The sequence below is a fragment of the Haemorhous mexicanus genome, chromosome 2 (genome assembly GCF_027477595.1).
Source record: "Haemorhous mexicanus isolate bHaeMex1 chromosome 2, bHaeMex1.pri, whole genome shotgun sequence".
NCBI classification, from domain to species: domain Eukaryota; kingdom Metazoa; phylum Chordata; class Aves; order Passeriformes; family Fringillidae; genus Haemorhous; species Haemorhous mexicanus.
The window spans coordinates 26,846,305-26,864,662 of NC_082342.1; the positions used below are offsets into that span (position 1 = coordinate 26,846,305).

Consider the following 18,358-nt stretch of genomic DNA (forward strand, 5'->3'; position numbering starts at 1 on the left):
GAAGAGATTCAAGCTGTCAGATTTTATAACAAGCATTTTAGACAAATGAAGGTATGGAAGAGAGGTGTTGACTGTTGTCATAGTTGAGTCAGTCATTGATCAAATTGAAAAGTGATTACTTTCAGCTGAGCTAATACAGCCATCCCAAGAGTGGGAGGTGGCAGCTGCTTAACTGTGCTCCATACCCTTATGGTGTGCTTGAGGTCCGGAACTGAACACTGCTCTGCACAACCGACACTTCAGAGGGAATCCAAGGAGGCCAAATACAATTGCCTTGACTGAAATTTAGCCAGGACATTATGCAATCTTTAGCAGCAATCTGAATTTCTATTTTTATATCTCTGATAAAAAGGAGCACCTTAGGCTCTCCAGGTTTCTGTCATCATTAGCTGGCAGATTACTTCCTTTTGATCAGAAACAAGATTGCTTCTCACTCACTGACTTTGCTTGGTGCAGTTTCTACAGAGTTTCACAAAGGTTCTCCAAAGCGAGCACCAGAAAAGTCTTATGGTGTCTGACATGAGCATAATACAAAATGAATAGGCTGAAAATCAATGTTGCCCTTAACTTTCTACTATATATATTCTTTTGATGTAATTGTTGTTGTTGTTGTTATTTTTGTTGTTTATGAGGGATGGAAGTTTTAACTGTATGAGTAGTAGAGACTGTTTAGAGAGGGTCCATTTTTGCCATGCTTGTCAGACAGAGATGACTTTGCTGAGAATTTAATGAAAATAGAAGTTAAAGAATTGGATCAGGATGTTAAAAATTATTACAGAGAGGAAGGTTCCTTGTAGGGTACACCCTGGTGCTTCAGCAGTGTGCAGGCAATGGCACAAAATAAAGCCTGAAACCAGCTTGGTGGCTTCTCTCATTAGCAGGGATGTCTGCCTCAGATCCGCCCTGCTGAGCATTCTCAAGTTGTACAAGGTTATTGTGGCACTGGTAATTTTCAGTACTTTCTGAAAATTGTGGGGATATGTTTCAACAAAAACAAAAAAAGATTATCTATCTATCTATAATCTATCTATCTATAATCTATCTATCTATCTATCTATCTATCTATCTATCTATCTATCACAGTTGAGCTCACTGAAGAAGACTCTGGCATCTTCATTTCAAAGAGCTTTGACTGGTATTTCCTGATTCTCCAGCCAAAGAAACTATTACTAAACCCTTTTCTCTGGGAGCATGGAACAAAAATTATTTCTGATGCTGGCTTGATGGGATATGTAGTTGAGATTAACAGGTCAAAGAGTTTTAGGAGTCCTATTCAGAGGACTGCCTAAAGAATATTCCCTGTAACTAACTTTACTGCTCTCCAGATGGTCAAAACTGAAAAGGCCATCTGAGCAAAAATCTAGTTTTGGAAAGTGCCATGAGAAATTTTAGCCAGAGGATGTGGATTCTGCTTGTGCTGGCTTCAATGGAAACAGACTCACTCTAAATATTAATTTTTTTTTTTTGTTTATTTTATACCCTTAATTTCTTACAAAGAAATGTCTGGAAATTCCATGCTGTTATTTTCAAAAGTGATGAGCTCAAATCACAAAATCTGGATTTGGATGCCTAGCAGTGCCAGAAGTTCAGGAGAGTTTGGACCAAGAAGGCTGGCTCAGGCAAGTGTTGAGTGTTTTCCCAGGATTTTTTGAAGGCCAAGACAAGGGTTTCAAAGAGGAGAGAGGCATGTGCAACATGGCAGAGTTACAAAAAAACATCGCTTGGAATTTCCTGGGTTTTGTGAGATTAAAATTGTGAGTGGAATTAGTTTAAGGAAATTAGCTCTTTATAATTTTCATTTTGTATTGAAGAAATAAGAAAAATTAAAAATAGAAAGTGAATGGAAAAATTAATGGGTTTCAGTAATTAGTTAATCAGAAAATGCTCCTGTCTTAGTGTGGCTGCCCAACACATTAAAAAAGAAAAAAAGAGAAAAAAGTAACCATGACTTTCTTCATAGTTTCCAAAACAGCATAAGCATCACCTCTGAGCTTGGAACAACTACTTGACATTTCAACTCAGCTCATTTTTTAGCAGTAAGCCACTGAAATTGGTGTTTAGGTTGAAATACCATCTCACCATAACATTAATACAGACATAGAGCAAATACATATATCCTGGCAAAAATAAACCAGAATTTGTTGCTCCTACTGGCCACATCACATTTACATGACTTGTGTGCACTAATGAAATGTTAAATGGAAGGGAAACCTCTTCTGAGAGCAGACCTTTTCACCAAGCGCTGAACTGGGGATCTCTGACATCTGAAAGCAGCAGGACAACGTATTAAGCTGTAGGAAAACACATTTCTCTTGACAGTGGTGATCCAGTCTGAGGCCTCACAAGCCACACACTGGTGCACTAAAGAGACATGTGTTAGACAAGCTGTTTTGTCCCTTGGCTATCACCCTCCCGAACGCTGAACAGATCTGGATCGAGCTGGCTTAGAAAAAAAGTCAGATGAAAGCAGTGAAGTTAAGCCAAGTCAAAACACAACTTTGGTGCAATTCCACCAAGTCCAAGTTATGCTAACAAAACTTCAGCAGCGGCGAGCCTGTCCTCCTCTGCCCAGCCCAGAGCACCACTTTCAGGCATTAGCTGCCGCACTTGGCTTTCAGCTCTCTGCACCTCTTTGCTATATTTATTTTGTGAGGTAGATAAATATGTCTTTTGTAATTATTTAAGCTTGTAACATCTTTGAAATGAAAGAATCCACTCTGAAGAGATGATGTTGAAGAAGTCTGAAGAGCGTGTTTTTTTCCCTATAAATAAAGATGCTGAGCAACAATCCATTGAAATGGCCAAAAACTTGAAAGAAGGCTTTTAATTCCCACTTACATTGCTCTCAAACTTCAGCCTTATCGTGGAGCTGTTTACTGATTGTCAAGTCAACTAAACTCATGGGTGGCTACCAGAATGAGCTGACAAATAAATACAATAGCCACAGCAAGGATGCTCAGAGCACTGGAGCACGGGTAGAGTACCAGGGAACATCATGTACCGTGCACGCAGAGCACACAATTCTTAAACATTTGTAACACTTACTTCAAAACCAAATTTCTTCCAACAAAGTCTGTCATTGCTTCCTCAGGAGCATGAACGTGCCTAAGCATGAAACATTACAGTGAAGCTGGTTTTAAGTTGGTCAAGGAGGAGAGAAAAGGAAAGAAGCCTGAAAATGTTGCCTCTGGTTAAAGAGTCTCTTACTCCTCATTGGGTCAACTGGCAAAAACTAAATAAAAAGAAATGCTGTGCTGTTGAGAGGGAAGCAGACACTGGTATTTATCCGGAGGAACTGGAGGCATATACAAATAAAGTTTCAGATGGCAGGAGTCATCTCAACTCAGCTCTAGCACCTCCACTAAAGCGAGTGCACCCGGCAGGCTCCAGAGGGATGCTGTGCTGTGCAAGCACACACTGGAGTTTCTCGTTTCCAACACTGATTCAAGGGGACCACTCTAAATCCTGATCTTCTATCTCTGTTTTTCATTACCTTTTCTCAGGAAAACCTGCACTGACTTCAGTGGGAAGGTGTCTTAGATGAGAAGTAAGAAATATCACCAAGTAGCCGGGCAACCAATTTACACACATACAGTACAGCTGAAATGCAGTTGTTTCTGGATTCTTAACAAAAAACCCTCTGGTCTGTATTTGCCTCGCTTACAAGATTGCTTCTGTACACTGGCCTAAGTATACACTGGAGAGGAAAGGCTAAAACTTACAGTTCTTCAGCTGTGTTAAGAGGAATATCAGCCCAAAATGCATATAAATCACACCCCAAAATCTGCCCATACTTTTCCCCACAGCGTGGCGATCGGCCCACACACAGTCACTGCTGAACAGCACAACTTGGTAGAAGGACTGGCTGGCCAAAGCACCTACCTCTGTCAGAAAGTATCAGTAACTCCTTTGTGTCTCTACAGTGCAAACAGGATTTTGGCTTTGCTGATCTTACCGAATTAGGACAAATAAAACACCAAGTTCCATAAAAATACAGCAATAATTACAGAGGGAGCAAAGTTGTGAAAAAAGCTCATTTACTGGTTTGCTTGACAAAGTATATTATGATTCAGGCTGCAAAAAACTGAAGCAAATGAACAAAAACCCGAACACTTTAAATTACTCCGATAAAACTTAAATCTCCTTCCTTCAAAACCTCTCATTTCGGAATATTTTACAGATTTTTCATCCCCCCCCAGCTTTAAAAATCAACTCTTAACAATTCTCAACAGAAATCCTTAGTTTCACAAAGAGAAATTAAAACATTGCATAGGAAAGTATCAAAACAAAACATTACCTCTCTTTTGGAAAGACAGACCTTTTTCCTTGCAACGATTTAGTAAATTTGATTTCAATTCAGTGTTTCTGTTGACAAGACTTATCATTTTCAGACAAAAAAGTTTTGCAGTGGTGTTTGTCTAAATAATGCAGTACTAAAGACAGCACAAACAGGGAAAAATATCATCTCCCTTAACTAAAAGCGACCCGGTATCAGAAATGCTGCTGCCACAAGGCTACTTTGCTACACACCTTCAATTGTTAGCTGCTGTCTGGCTCCCCCCATCCTATTATTAGGCACAAGAGTTCTGATGCAGGAAACTTTTATGGGCGGCGTACACAAAGCGTGTCTAATTTCCAACTCGCGCTTCATCCTCTTTTCCTCCAGCACAACGTTTTATTTTCTCATAGCCCTAACTTCCCCCATTTGTTCACCTAAATGCAGAAAACTCCAGTATATAGGGATCGCTGCCTGACAGCTCTTCAAACTCGGTGTGGAGAAGGTGCCCAAATGAAATAAATAAATAAACAGAGGGAAGTTTATGAAAGTGAAAGGAACGGCACGGAGCGGCAGCAGGCAGCTCTGTACTCCTCCTTAGACTGACACAGGTGTATCCCAACTTCACCCACGCAGGCAGGAGACACAGGGAGACACATACAGGTACATACGGACACACCGAGAAGTGCCAGAAAGGGCACAGGAAGAAGCAAAAGAGAGAAATTAAGCCGAAAGGTGTTATTTATTTTTACAACTCGACAATGAACTTCAATTTTGGCAGAGGATTAAAAACAGCCCTGGGAAATTATTATGTTTTTTTTTTTTTCTTCTCTATAAAGCTTCAGCACAAAAAGAGAGATTATAAAGGGGATACGCTCACACAGGCACACATAAAATAGGGGGGAACTAAGGAGAAGGAAATGAAAGGAAAAGAAAACAAACAGCCTCCTAACAGGCCCATACTGCTAACGGGAGTCCAAATAAAGAGTCATATGATATCTGATAGTGCAGGACACGTCGCCAGGAGCTGGAGCGGATTGCCTGCAGGAAGAAAGAGCCAGTGTGTTACTGCTCAAAGAGCTTTTCTTTCCCCATTTTCTAAAATTTTTTTTCCCCCCTCTCTCTCTTTTCTCCTGTACTGTGAATGTGTTACTCTCAGGTCAGGTCCACGGAGTCCCCAAAAGACAGCTATCATCCTTCTCCCTACTTCTGGATACAGTGACAGCCACTGGAAGAAGTCTAGTTGAGACTGGGGGGGCTAAATCTAGGTTTCAGTTGTGTTCTGACCTCTCTCATATATTACCATCTCCAGGGTTGCAGATACAAAATTATCACAAAAAAATTGTTAGATTAAAAAAAAAAAAAATAAAGAGGGGATGGAGAGGTCGGGTGGGGGGGAGGAGAAAAAATATTAATGCAGAAAAAACGCGAGACTGCTTATCCTATGGAAAACTTCAAAGGCCAAGTCCTATTTCCGCTCTCTTTTGCTTACTTTTCCTGTGATTTTTTTTTCTCTTTTTTAGAGACAGCAAGAGAGGAAAGTCATAGAAAATATTCAGACATGAAAAACATCAGGAGTTGGGAAAACTGTCTGGAGGAATGAGGAAAGAAAGGATTTTAAGTAAAAGGAAGGCATTTGGAATTTCCCAAAAGTTTTTCTTTTTGTTATGGTAGTCCATCCGTCTCAGCCAAACATGCCACATTAAACTGGGAAGCCCGCTAAGTACTTTGAGCTTGGCACGACTATTGATGCTGCCCATGGAAAGGCAGAACACCTGGGTTACCTGCAGCAAAGGAACTTGTACTCGGAGTGGGGGACTTCAGCCTCTGATGAGTCCCCAACTTCTGCTGGGAGAGCTGTGCCCACTGCAGCTTTGGAGAGGGAAGAGTCCCAGCTAATGAAGCTGTGAGGGTGCAAGCCCTAAGTTTAGATACTGGTATGAAAACAAAACTGTGTTTTAACTGGTGGTTTCACTTGTCATGGACAGTTTCCCTGTTCCCCAGTTTCTGCATGGGACGGGCTGTATCCTGCAGGATGTTTTGGCACTGTAGGGTGCTGGGATTTCTAAAGCGGTGCAAGCAGAACCCAAGGGTGGATATTTTTCTCTCCCTCATCATATGGGGAGATGTAAATGGACTAATTCCCTGTGTACACTTACAAAATGCATAGGTGTTGCTTAAAAGCAGTGTTACAACACATATGCAATGCCTACGAAGCTGTAACAGACAACCTTTCATGCTGCAGGCTTTCTTTTCTGAAGAAAGCCTGCAGCATGAAAATAAAAATCAAGGTATTGTAGTAGTAGTGCAGCCAGAAAGAGCATCGTAACTCTCTAATAATTTTATCTAGTTTTGTGCTTTGTGTGCTGAGGATTTTTAGGTGGCATATAACATGCAGTTTCCTCTCCTGTTTTCTGTACCTCTGCTATATGATGCTACTCTTAGATTGTCAATTTGTCAAAGCCAGGAAAATACAAATCAATACAGGAAGGAAGGCAGAATTTGGAAGGCACTTCCTTAAGCGACTGAATTTGCAACAGTATATATTCTCATACATTCTAACCACCGCACAGGAGATGCTACAGAGAAGATCCTGTGCGCTATACACTATATGCAACAAAATTCAAATCAAACATCTCCTCAAACGTGATGCACTATTCCCTTGTAAATGACATGTGCCTTTTTCACATACAAACAGACAAAGAGTGTATCTCTAAGAAACACATTCAGAAGAACAAAAAATCTACAGTGCAAGAGAGTCTATCCTGAAACCCTCAATCTGGGGCTCGACGAAAAAACTAAACTCAGAAGGTGAAATGGAGCCATTTAAAAGAAGGTCCCACCTAACAAGAGGAACAAGGAAACAAACAAATAAACAACAACAAAAAAAATCCCTGAGCTCCTACTAATCATTTGAGCTGCCAATGAGAGGTGACTTTTAGACAGATGGTCAGGGGAAAGCTGGGTCCGTGGACACAGACGTTAGTGCCCCATCTGTATTTTAGGATCCTAGCTTCAACAAGCCATTACCAACTTTTTTTCTAAGTGACAGAAAGTGAAAGATTTCTGTTCCCACTAATTTGCTTATTTTTTATCGAAACCACCCCACTTCCCTCTTTTTTTTTCTCCCAGTAAAAATTTGTTGGTTGATTTTTTAAGTAAACAGAAACTGTTTGCAGTATAACTTTTATGCAAAAAAAAAAAAAAAAAGGAAAAAAAAAAAGATGCTAGGTAAGTTGGCAAAACAGCAATTGGAATTTAAAGAGAGAGTTTAAAAAGGGGAGAAAAGAACGACATACCAAACTCACTTCTTCATGTCCCCCTTCCATTCCTGTTCTTATTATTTCCAAATTATAATTTGGAGGTAAGGGAACTGCATTTCCTTTCAATCTATTTTGTTGCTGCCACACATTCTGTGCTTTGCTTCTCTCTCATTCTTTTTAGGAGGGGGGAAAAAAATCCCTAATAAAAATAGAAAAACATATCTCAGGCGTTAAGCTCGCTCTCCCCCTTCCTTTGTAAAGAACTCTTTGTTCTCTAGTGAAAATGCTGAAAAAAATCCCCGGGCTCCCTGAAACAAGTGCAAAACACTTAGAGGCTTTTGGGCTGGCGAGGAGCCAGAAACCCTCCCGCTGTCTGGTTAGGAAGAGAGGAAAGAGAGAGAGAGGAGAGAGAGGGAAAAAATTGGAGCTTCCTTTAATAGACATAGGAAGCAGGTCCTTTTTTTTTTTTTTTTTCCCTTTTTTTCCTTTTTTTTCAAAACTGGCGGTCAAGCGTTAAGTAACTCCCTGTCTAAATCCACCTGCTGGAAATGAACTTGGGTAACCCCCCCAGGGGTGCACAAAGAGGAGACACAGTAACACACTCCCGGCTCTTCTCCCACCCGCCCCCTCCCCGCTGCCCTGCTTCCATTCTCCCTGCTCCCAGCACACAAATGCCCACAGCTCGCACTCCCCCTGCCACCACCAACCAACGTACCAAAATAAACGCTCGCTCCATCTACTTAGAGAGCAGAGTCGGCTGAGGGGGTGGGGGGAAAGAAGGGAAGAAAAAAAAAACAAACAACCAAAAAAAAAAGGGGTGGGGGGTAAAGCGCTTTTTTCCATCTCGGTTGCGACAGTGATAAGGGGTAGGGAACATCTCATACCTGGTGTGAATGCTAATCAGCCAGGAGTTCTCCTTTTTTCCCAAGACAGGGAACTGTTTCCTTCCAAATTTATTAGAACCTCCTCCACTGCCTCTTTGAAAAACCTTCTTTGTCACCCTCTTCCCAAGTCCTGATACTTCTTTAAAAAAAAAAAAAAATGGCTTCGGAGCTCCTTCTATTCTTGATATTGATTCTCTCTCTCTCTCTCTCTCTCTCTCTCTCTCTCTCTTTCTCCCTCTCTCTTTCTCTCCCCCCCCCCCCACCCCTCCTCCTTTCTCCTGTCTCTGTCTCTTCTGAGTGGTCTATTGATAAGTCCCTAGAGGCACTGGGTCAGCCTGCCCGTAGGAAACCAGACACAATGCACAAATCTCCGAGTGCCATTCTGCCATCAGCAAGCAGACCACGTTTAGGAGAGAGGAAAAAAAAAAAAAAACACACACACACACACACACACACACACACACACACACACACAGAGTAGAGCAAAAGACAGAGAGAGAGAGAGAGAGAGAGAGAGAGAGGGAGAGAGAGAGGGAGAGTGTGAGAAAAAGACTGATTGGAACAGGAGGGAGGGAGGAAGGGAGGGAGAGAGCGAGGGAGAGAGAGCGACACTGCCAGTCAGGTTAATCATCCCTACTTTAATTAGCTGTTCGGCTTAGACATAAAACAATTGAATTTGAATGATCTGTCAGTGGGCTCGGCTGAACCAAAGGGGAAATGCGAATATTACAAAAAAGACTGTTGGTGTATTCAGATAAGCTCGCAGGGAAAATCCTCAAAGGATAACTATTAAAACTTACCACCAAACAAAAAGTAAGATTCAAATGGCATTATACAGAGGCCATCTCCAAAAAGCTGGGAGATCCCTTCCCTCTCTTTTTTACACATCACTGCAGCTTTTGCCAAAATAAACACCTGCACCTTCCCATAGTCTTCAAAGACTACCTGTCCTGTGGGGTGGGGAAGAGAGTGCAGGTTTGCCTGCTACCTTGACTTGCTTAAAGCAAGACCATGCTGCCCTTTGGTCACATTTTCCTGATGGATCACCGGAATGTTATGACTCTGGAACTGCAGAAGCTCCGGGAGCACATCCTTGCCATGCATGTCTGCACAAACACAGACAAATCGAGCACTGACGGGGTAGAGACGGAGATGTTGTGAAAAGGCAGTGCTGGGTATTGGGGTAAGACAAGTCTCAGGCACCAAGGAGGTGGAGAAATTACCCCCCCTAACAGGTGGCAAAGTAATCTATTTCTTCTACTCTGGGCTGCAAAATGAAGTATTGTTCAAATGGATGATTCCTGGTGATACCCAGTGCAGTGACGGCACTGTGTAGCAGGCAAGGCAGAGATTTATGACACTTGTGCAAAGTCTGCTTCTTAGAAGGTGTGGGCCAGTCGGCCTCTCCCTCTGAGAAGGAAGGCAGCAGATAACACCCTGCTCTGGGAGGGAGCTGTCAGCATGTTCAGCCCCTGGACATCACACTCCTGCCCTGCCAGAACTCTCCCTTGTCAGATGCAAGGGACCTGCTTTGGGTTTCAGGAATGTCCCCTCATCAGGGGCTCAGATGTCCCCTCCTGAGCAAACAGCACCAAGGGAGGTGTTTGAATTTATTGTGCAAGGCAGGTATATTCTCTGTGTTCCAAATACATTTTCTGTGTTTCGTACAGGGCTGCAGCCACAACAGCAAATCCATAATTCCTGATCAGCTCTGTGAACATCTGCTGTATATAAACTTTTAGATGGGCATGACTAACCTGCCAGTGCCACTCAAAAGCATGGGAACAAAGTAGAGAAAGGACTCACAATGCAGCTGACTGCTGGCCTTCAGAGGGAGTGCTGGGATTCTCCCCTCACTCTGTATTTTAGGTACAAATGCTTAAGGAAGGAAGAAAAAAAAGACAGAAGTTCTATCAATGTCTCTATACATTTTTTTTTTTTTTGGCATAGGTCTCCAGGCAAATCTGGCACCAGCTTTTATGTGTTTTGCTTTTAATGGAGAGCTGATGGGAGATGTCACTATTATTCATTCCTTCTATCAACTTCTGCTATGTGAAAAGGTGGGTTCCTGCCCTTTTTCACCTTTTTAAATGTTACATGCTGGCTGGCTGTGTCCCATCTGCCTACCAGCCCCATTGGGGCCCATTGACTCAGCACAGTTTACAGAAGACCTAAGCAGGCAATAGGAGAGGGACGCATTGCAGAAACAATTGGGACATTGGGCTTATCGAGGTTATGTAGGAGTTCTCTCCTCAGCCTCCCCAAAATATGCATTTTTCATTGATATTATGGAAGGTAGATGTCCCAAAGAACAGAAAAGGAGATTTCAGAGAAATACAGCACCATCAAAAGCTTTAACTCCTTTTCAGATGAGATTTTGTAGAGCACAGTGACACAGACAAGTTTCTTCCCTGGGTCAGTACCAAAGTAATAATCCAAAAGAGTGCAAAACAGCTCTGAGCTACATTTCTAATAAAATATGCAGAGGACCTGACCACCTTATGCAGGGATTCACTGAAGAAACACTGTACTGTCATGTCATTACAAGCTATGGTAATGGTACAGGGGGCCCTCCCTAAGGTTGCACAGACAACATTAGCTGTGGCATTTCCTAACTTTAAAGTGTTTGACTTAGTAACATTAGCATTACAATAATGCATTTTCAGTATAATTTCTCAGCGTTTTCTTTAAAAGTCAACTTAGAAGCTGTTCCATGCTGCTGCCGAGTCTGGGGCGGGTTGGCACCTGTGGAGCTGTAATACAGGACTCCACCACTTCAGCCGGCAGCGCCAGCAGCAGCTCGACTAAAACAGCGCTGACAAGGGGATCAACCACTGGAAGACTGTGAGGACACTTCATTCCGTGATTTGACTGTGTCTTCCTGACAAAGAAATTTCTGAGAAACAGGAGCCCTAAGCTGACCTTCAAGGAGAAGGGCAAAATACACTGCCACGGGAAGAGACTCTTTGGACCATGGCTCCCCAAACCCGCACATCTTCTGTTGCTGTTGGATTTGCTTCCATTCAGTTGACTCCATGGACTGCTGCTCCTCTTGCTTTGCAGCTTACTTTCTCTCATGTTATTTCTCCCTCTCTAGACTACTCCTTGTCACAGTCTCTTCCTTATTCCATTGCCCTAAAAGAGGCATTTCCTCAAATAACTCTTCCTCTCTGCTCTACCCCAGACATGAGTATACCGTGAGCACAGAGGAAAGCATACTGCTTAGCATGGTAAATTAGGCCACGTGGTGTTTCAGGCTGCCTTAACTAGACCACTCCCTGCAAGACTGTTTAAAACTAACTCGGGTATCATAATTTGCAATCCACAGTGTAGACATATCAAAATGTCCTTGTTCTCATTTCCACTGCTTGCTGCCATAGCAACCCCTGGTCAAAAGGAAATTTCCATTGATATCAGAAGGAGCAGCATTTCACCCAGGTGAGTTTTTACTATGTGGCACATATTTCATTAGCATGTGTTCCTGATACAGAGATCCTCAAATCTCCTATAGTGCCTAATGTGGAAAACACTACTGTTAAGTCCTGCTCTTAGATGGTCCCCTTCTACTGGAAGCTACAGAAGTAAAGGACCTCCTGCTATCTACATGAATATCATCCAAGAGCTGATCTGTAGTCTAAATAAATGCAAAAGGCCAGGAGGAGCTCCACAAAATGTACATCACCTTCCCTCCCTGAGATTATTATCACAGATTTAATTCAGATACATGATGATGATTTCTAGCTTTGCATGGTACCCTCTTGCTTGCTCTTCCTTCATATAAATTATTCCAAGTATCAGGGAGATTTAGCCAAAGGATCAATAATTGAAAGCTTAGCCTGTCTAATCAGCTGAAAAAAGTTTGCTGTTTGCTATGGAAAAGGCAATCAGAGCTGCAACAAGTTTTCAGACTCATATGTATGACAACCTCTTCGTATGGTGCTACAGAATTCGAAGAGATCTTTATGAGAACTGTACATGGATTTGCCATTGGCAAATGCAGGATTTATGAAAGGAAAAGCCACCAGAACTGCTCCTCACCTTCTGACTTTTACATGTATCACTTAACACCAGCCAAAAGCAGGACAGGGAAATAGCAGAGAACTCATTCCTTTAATGTATATAAAGTATTCTACAATGCAACTTGTAGCACTCAGTACAGCTGACAAGAGCTGACATTAATGGCAAATCAACAGATCTGGGTGGCATGGAGAGGAACTTGGTTCCTTTGCAAAGGAGCTCTTGTCTATTAAGGAGCTCTGTCTATTTGAAAAAATGGAATTTAACTATGTAATCTCAGGATGAGTTGTATAAATATATTCCTCTAGATTTATTGGCTTGTCTTCATAAACAGCTGTGAGTCTGTGCTTTTTGTTCAGAGATGTAAACCAGCACAGCATGTTGGAGAGGGTGAATACACGGTTATTATTCAGTATGTAAAAAATTAGAGAACGAGACTGGGAAGTCCACTTGTTACAGAAATCAACTCCTTGCTTATCTTTTGGGAAAGCATCCTTCCTAACTTGCACCACTGAGCTCAGCAGGAACCTCTGCATGCTAAAGGGAGAAAGGTACCATGCCTTGCATCTGGGTAATTTCTGTCATATATGCCATTTGATTTTCTGGGGCAAAACAAACAAGCTTGTTTCTTCCTGCACTGATTACCAGAATCAGCCCTCCCCACCCCTCACTTCTCCCCACCCTCCTCCCGCCCCAACTATATGGAATGTCCAGGATTGGTTCCTAAAGCTTTTACCTCAAATGCGCAGTTCTCAGTTCCCAAGGCAATTCCTTTCAGAGATTTGTGAAAGGAAACATCAGAGGGTCCCATTTTTTTACTCTCTCAGAAAATCCAAATATAATAACCTAATTTGTGGAAGAACCTCTCTTTTAAAAAAAGGAGAAGATACAGCAAACTGGTCTAAGAGATACATGCTTCTTCTTTTTTTTTAGTGCACTACCACTGCAGTAAGATGTGCTGAAAAGTGAGCCATACCCTCCTGGGCACCAGTGCAGTCCCCTCGCCTTCACTGGAAAAGCAAGAGTGCAACCTAGGGGAACTCCATAAAACATCTGGTTGAGAAGACATGAGAAGAGCAGGACTCTGCTTTTCTCCCTCCTCAGCTGCATTGAGTCAAAAAGTAACATTTTGAAAGTGTGATTTTACAAAAAATTAAGGAAATCTGATCACTGGTTAAAAAGCAGATCAATGAGGACGTGATTTTTGCAGGTAACATGTTTGCAGTACATTTATAAGGAAGTTTATTGTGAAGGCTCACAAAGATTTTTAAAGACTTGAAAATGTTAACTCTCTACTCTCTATCATGATCCATACTATTGTTACAAATTGCATCTCTGCTCCAAAATTAAAATTATTTAAACAGCATCTTGGGTTATATACAGCCTATTCTTCTCTGTTCTATTATATTTTATTCTATGATTTTTGAAAGAAGCATAAGTATCTCAGGATGTCAGGAGGTTTAATTTTCTCTCATACCTTCATAGATAGACAATTATAATTCTGATTTAAAGAACTTTAAAGCGGACGTCTGCCCCACTTCTGTTCTAAATGCTGACGGGAAACATGCTACATATCCCTCTTGCTAACTTTGGTGCTGTCACATAGTCACAAATCTTATTTCCTGCATTTGGAGGTGACAGGTATTGTGCCTCTGCTTCCAGCCTTTCTTATCTAAAGATGCCTTGTTTCAGGAGGCTTTTCCATGGCCTCAATGGTGAGGAAAAATTGTAATTATTTTCATATTCCTCATTCTAGAAAAAACCTTTGTAAGAACAACAACATTGCTTGCAATGTGGGGAGCTGTACAGCCGCAGCATGCCAAAAACATGAGATTGCCACCAAAATAACCCCACTGAGACCTTTTGTTTTCTCTGTCCAACCATTAGTTTTGTCTCAGGGACAGCTGCAGAAGGGTCTCTATCTGCACATACCACTTCATCTCTTAGACTTGGATATAAATAGAGTGGGAAGACAAAAACCCAGAGGAGGGTGTAGAGTTCTGACTCTTTTCTGCAGCAGATATAACCGTCCATCACATTCTTTAGCTGGGTGAAGCCATAAGGGAAGAGGACACAGAAAGGGCTGATTTCCATTGCCAGTCTCTCCACAGACAGAGCTGCAGCTTGCACCGTGACTGGAACACGACCGGCTCAGGAAATGAAGAGTAGCACATCACTCATTCTTCCTGCCTGTTTGCTCCTAATTATCTTGCAATACATCTCACTGGTAGTTTTATCATACAGAAAGACAGAAGGTCTTTCTTCTGGTTACAGCACATAATGAATACTTTTAAAATGGCTTGCTATTCATTCCTGGGAAAACCTCAGTCTCTTTCTCCCTTCCTCAAGCTCACTGACTCTTCTTCTGGGGTTATTGTTTTGTTTTTCAGGTTTTTTGGGGGGAGGTAGGATGTCAATTCTCTGATAATGTATCCTGATTAAAGAAAAAGAAGGGCCAGGAGAAGTGGCTTTCCCTTTATTTTGATGAGACTGTGGCCACACTGAAAGAAGTGTTAACAATCTCAATAATTTAATTTTGTCTAATACAACACCTCTTACAGGCTTGAGCTATGCAGCTCATGTGTACCCCTTAGTACAAATCAACAGAACATCTTTTATACTTGTCTTCCAATATTTCTCTTCAACCTCAGAGAAACAGAGAATTGCTAGAGGGCAATGAACTCTCATTTTGCCATTGACATTTCTGCAATCCATCTCCCTCAGTTGGGAGACCCTTTCACAGATCCGGAACCTCACTAGCATAAGGAAGAATTAGTATAATTAAGAATTAGACTCAGGGTCTCTAAAATGGGAATCATAACAATGACTAACGTCACAAGAGTGTTTTCAGAATTAATTCATGTAAGTAAAGCACTTACAAGATAAAAATGTAGGAGCTGCCACATCAGATTAGACCACTGCTCCATCTAGTAGAACATCCAACATCCCATGTGCAACAAACAGCAGCAATTAATGCAGGGTAGCAGAATTGGGGTCCCCCCTCTGTGCAGCAAAAGGGTTCAGTCTAAGACTAGTCAATGGTAGTACTTGGTAACAGCATTATTTTATTACTTAGGTGAGATATTTAAGCCCCTACAACTGATTATCACTAAAAAATAGTTGTCTTACAATGAAAGGAAGGAACCAGACTCATCAAGAGTCGGGTACAGTGGCTGCACATCTGCACATTCATTTCTGTGCAGGACAGTTTCTGAACAAGAGTTCCTGCTTATCAGTGAGAGAACCTAAAATTATTCTAAAACATCTCAAGTTTCAGAAAGAGTTATTAAAAAATGGACAGTAGTATATAAGCATTTCTAAAATTGGTATAGAGAAAGATGCATACATACATACATAGATGAACAAGCTGGTTAAAAAAGTAATCTCATCCTCACTGGCTCTACTTTGAGCAGGGGTTGGACCCAGATGACTTAAGAAGGTTCTTTTTGATTTTTATTATTAAAGGATTCTGTGAATCCACAATTTTCCATGGCAGAGCTCTGTCACTGAACATGAAACAAATTGTGATAAACATAATTTTCAAGGTAAATATTATCAGGGAAGTTTCTTGGGTTGAGGATAGAAACTCTAGTTCAAAGTTCAGAGGCTCCCATGCTCTCTCACCCACTGGTGGGGTCCCAGTCTTAGTTTTTTAAAAGCTAGTTTCTTTATGAAAAAGTCTAATAAGGTTTCATTCTCATACTCCAAAACTGCCAATATTTTCACTGTCTTCTGGCCAGCTCACCTACATAACTCTGCATTCTGCAAGTATCTCCAGACCTTACATCACTGCCAACATCTGTTGGGTCAAGGACAATGACAATCTTTCTGTGATATTTCACTATCTTAGATGGTTTGACAACTTTATTTTAATTCTTACAGATTTTTCACTTTATGAAACAGCCTTATCTGAAAAGTAAATGGATGGGTTCAGATGAGTTTGTCCTAATCCAAGAACTAGATTTTAAAATTTAGTTTTGCTTTTGCATTAATCATGAAGTGCTTAATAGAAGCAATCTATACAATGCAAAGCCCTTCTGAAAGACAGAGCCACAATGTTTCTGTGCATGATTCTATTCTATTCTATTCTATTCTATTCTATTCTATTCTATGCTATGCTATGCTATGCTATGCTATGCTATGCTATGCTATGCTATGCTATGCTATGCTATATTCTGCTTCTGGACTGTGTAATGAAAAAGCAAACAAATTAGAAGATAATCTGTGAAAAAACAAAATCCCTCATAACTGACCGAACCATAAATGAGTCTTACATTACTGGGACTGGATAAAGTATCATCAGTGCCAGATTATTACATAAGAATATGTTAGTAATGTAGCAGCAGTCTAGTCTTTTAAGATGTGAAAGAGTGTTATCTAACCTCTCTGCAAAGTTCAGGAAGAGGAGCCATATGTCCAAATAATAATTTTCTTGCTGGTGTTTAACATGTCAGTTTTTTCAAGGGGCCTATTTCAAGTTAAAAAAAAAAAAGGCGTGAAATGCATTTTGATTTTTTTTTCCTTTGGCAAAAGCAGCTCATTTTCAAGCTTGCAAGAAAACAAGAAAAACAAAATCAAATGTCAAGTAGATTTGCTCTTTGTTGTAATTAATACGCAAGCATTTGCTTGTAGATGGTCCTGAGCCTGAAAACAAGTGTTGCCAGTTGTGATGCTATTAAAAGTAGTTCTCAGGGCTTTAAAGGGACAAATGTACAAGGAATGAAAATCCTAAGTCCAACCAGTGGCCCTAGGCCAGTGTCCATCAGCTGAGGGTGTGACCCCAAAAGAAGGACAGCACGAAGCCCTGTGACCGAGGACATGCCACAGGGCTTGCAGCACCGGACTCTACGTGTGATGAGACAGCAAAGAAAGGTAGGGCAGACATCTTCAGAGCAGGAGGAGGGGAATGGCTACCTGAAAATAGAGAAATTCCAAAGCCCCATGCTGCAGACTATATGCATGCTCAGTTTCTGGTGGAGGAAGCTACGTGAGATTTCTCTTTGAGTCAGAGCAATGTAGTGGATAAAAAGCCCTGTCTAGCCAGGGGGATTTCCTGAGGCCATCACAGACCAGCTCCACACGCTGTTAAGAGGCTCGTTTTCATAAGAGTTCTTGTTGCATTTGTATCGCTGGCTCCAGGCCCCTAGAGCTTCAAGTGCCACATCACAGTGCTACAAGCCCAGTGCTGAATGCTTGGCACATGACCAGGCATCTTCCCTTCCCTCTCTCTGTTCCCTCAAGTCAGCAGGTGGGGCTCCAGGGCTCCATCTTGTTTTGATTTGCGTGTGGAATTTTTTCTTGAGAAGAAAAAAATGAAGACAAAATTTCCCATGAAATATTTGCTATTCTCCTTTCCCCCATGTTTTTCTGTGGAGGGGTTTGGAGATAGAGAGAAAAAAAAAAAACCCAACATTTTTTTTTTTCTTCCTCGACTAAGAAGCTTGGTATTTTTCCTGAAACGGGACACTGGAAACACTTCATCACTGAGGGCTACTGGCCTGAGATCTGCTCATCTTCACATCAGGATGAATCAGAAGCAATTCCAGTGAGATCACCAGGAGTGCTCTGGCAGGCAGCTCCCCTTGCCAGATGCAGGGTCAGCTCTGCCGAACCAAACTCTTCCACAGAACCAGCCATGGTCCACGCCCTGTGCCAGGTCACAGAATGGGTGTAAATGGATGATGCAGGGCAAAGAAAACATAAACCTCTACCAACTTTCCCTGTAAAATAATCATTAAAGTGCTGGAACTCAAGTGCTGGAGGGAGGAATTGGACAAAGCCAGCACCACCAAAAAACCCTACCAATGAAAGTGTGTGATACTGGCCATGATAAGAGAGAACCAGGGCAACATCTACTATTTTGTTACTTGCTTTCCCACACACTGATGTCCGATGTGTAATTCTCTCCTATCATTTAG

General features: G+C 41.6%; 1 protein-coding gene across 17 annotated transcripts in view; it reads right to left on the minus strand.

Annotated features, from left to right (window-relative positions):
* ZBTB20 (zinc finger and BTB domain containing 20) overlaps positions 1-18,358 on the minus strand; it is a 448,287-nt gene that overhangs the window by 82,171 nt on the left and 347,758 nt on the right. For 3 of the 17 annotated variants that reach the window (XR_009485256.1, XR_009485261.1, XR_009485257.1), the window contains one exon: positions 4,674-5,317. The exons of the other annotated variants lie outside the window; for them this stretch is intronic. The gene's annotated coding sequence lies outside the window, so the exon portion shown is untranslated. Of the gene's footprint in view, positions 1-4,673; positions 5,318-18,358 lie in introns of those variants that run through there. 17 annotated transcript variants of the gene reach the window in all.